This window comes from Myotis davidii, unplaced genomic scaffold, assembly GCF_000327345.1.
Source record: "Myotis davidii unplaced genomic scaffold, ASM32734v1 scaffold458, whole genome shotgun sequence".
NCBI lineage: Eukaryota > Metazoa > Chordata > Mammalia > Chiroptera > Vespertilionidae > Myotis > Myotis davidii.
The window spans coordinates 2,645,492-2,647,852 of NW_006289819.1; the positions used below are offsets into that span (position 1 = coordinate 2,645,492).

A 2,361-nucleotide genomic window follows, 5' to 3' on the forward strand; every position below is an offset into this window, starting at 1 on the left:
GCCCAGAAATCAGGATTTTAAAAAGATTCCCAGGTGATTCTAATGTGCAGCCAAGGTTGAGAACCACTGGACTAGACTCAGAAATGCCTGGAGGAGCACCTGAATCAGAAGGGGGAGGGGGCAACATCTGAATCTAGGGAGCATCTAGAGCAGCGGTTCTCAACCTGTGGGTCGCAACCCCTTTGTGGATCGAATGACCCTTTCACAGGGTGGCCAAAGACCATCGGAAAACACATATATAATTACATATTGTTTTTGTGATTAATCACTATGCTTTAATGATGTTCAATTTGTAACAATGAAAATACATCCTGCATATCAGATATTTACATTATGATTCATAACAGTAGCAAAATTAAAGTTATGAAGTAGCAACGAAAATAATTTTATGGTTGGGGGTCACCACAACACAAGGAACTGTATTAAAGGGTTGCGGCATTAGGAAGGTTGAGAACCACTGATCTAGAGGAAGAGCACCTAGGTTAGGGAAGTACCCGTTGGAGGACCAGCTAGGGCTACAGATTATCTGCAGGTGGAGTACCTAAATCAGATACTCTTGGGGAGGAGTACCCAACCTAAGAAAGTACCTAGGAGATAAGCACCTAGTTTAGGGGAGTACTCCCCCATAGTCTTTTACACCAATACTTTAATGAGGCCTTCCCTCCTCACCACCAACTTGTCACCAAGTCCATCAGTTCTTCTAAATATCTCTGGAATGACTATTCCCTTCCTTTGCACCCCACTGCCACTTCCCCAGTCCAAGCTGCCTTCATCTTGTACCTTTACTCGAACAATAACCTCCCAACTGGTCTCGCCCCATCTCTAGTCCAATCCCCGGAGCGATGGGCCTAAAGCCCAAATCTGACCCCCTCACGCCCCTGTTTAAAAATCCAAGAGCTCGACACACCCAGTACTGCATGCAAATTCCTCAGCCACACAATCCAGCACAAGGCCCTCAGGCCAAACTCTTCTTCCTCTTCCCACAGTTCCCTCTCCCCACACAGACACCTCCCACCTCAGCCACCCCCTCCCTTCTCAGTTTTTTTGAGTCTACCAACTCGAATGCTAAATCAGGCCAAGCCAGTTGGTGAGGCTGTCCCAGGCCTCTCTGTATGACCCCTGTCACTGGCCTAAACCATAAACTACCAGTCAGAACTGGCCAGTTACTAGATGGGCAGCTCCCTGAGGGCAAAGACTGGGATGATGAACCTGGGCCCTGGGACTGCCAGAGAGCTTGGCACTTGGCTGCTCAGTGCAGGTCGTGAGTTGTGAGGGACAGAGCTGAGAGTGAATATGGGAGTGGGGGTGAGGGGCGGGACAGGAGAGATTAGAAAGGACAGGTAAATGAGTAACATTCCGAGGGTGCCTACTGTGGGCCCCACACTGTGCACTGGGTCCTCAAAACACAAAATTCCGTTAAATTGAAATGAATTGAATTCAATTTGACCTTTCTTTTACTCCTATTCCTTTCCTTCTGCCCTGTCCCTGTGGCTTCTTCCCAAGGACATTTCCCCACACCCACAGGCGGTCACCCCACCCCCTGTGTTTCTTCCACTAACAAACACACACCTCCCCTAATCTTCAGACATACACACCCACCCTGATCTGTAGCTCCTTTCCTGCTCCCAGGAACCCTCAGGGATTTGTGGGTTCCTCCTCCCAGCCCCCCAATTCTTCCCCTCTGCTACCCACCTGTAGGAACTGTGCACAGTCTGTGGAGGAAGCTTCCGGCTGGGGCCGGCGGACAGTGGGCGGGGCTTGACTCACCTGGGGACGCCCCTGGTGGGGCTGAAGCTGCGGTGAGGGCGGAGGGCTGGGCAGCAGGCAACGCCCACAACCAGGAGGACTAACTAGTCTTCCCAAGCTTTTGCGGAGAACCTTATGGCACAGGCCTCACCCCCACCCCCACTACTGGGGAGAGGGGTGGGCTGGTGCAGTTGGCATCCTGAGAGGAAGGGGTGGTCCTATGGGCCCAGAAGGGGCGGGCACTTCAGCAGGCTGCTGCTCAGGCTGGCGGCCCAGATGAGCAATGACTTTACGGTGACAGGTACAAAGTCCAGAGTTGAAGAGGGAGCTTTGCAGACCTGTGAAGGCGGTGGGCCGGAACCGGGAGGCAGGAAGGGTGGGGGATGGGGCGAGGGGGGGTGTTGGGCATTCTTCCCAGGCAAAGCCAGAGAGGCCAAGGACACACTCAAAAATACCTGCAAGTGTGTGTGTGTGTGTGTGTGTGTGTGTGTGTGTGTGTGTGTGTGTGTGTGTGTGTGTGTGTGTGTGTGTGTGTGTGTGTGTGTGTGTGTGTGTGTGTGTGTAGAGCGGATGTGAAGGTCAATGGGGAGTGTGAGTTCAAAGGTCTTTTGGGGA

General features: G+C 52.1%; 1 protein-coding gene across 2 annotated transcripts in view; it reads right to left on the bottom strand.

Annotated features, from left to right (window-relative positions):
• The window catches only part of LOC102767674 (chromosome unknown open reading frame, human C1orf210), a 3,927-nt gene extending 2,043 nt beyond the window's left edge, over positions 1 to 1,884 (bottom strand). Inside the window, exon 1 of one of the 2 annotated variants that reach the window (XM_006762598.2) lies at positions 1,693 to 1,884. The gene's annotated coding sequence lies outside the window, so the exon portion shown is untranslated. The remainder of the gene's footprint in view (positions 1 to 1,692) is intronic. The other variant, XM_006762599.2, reaches the window with a different exon arrangement.
• Between the last annotated feature and the right edge of the window lie 477 nt (positions 1,885 to 2,361).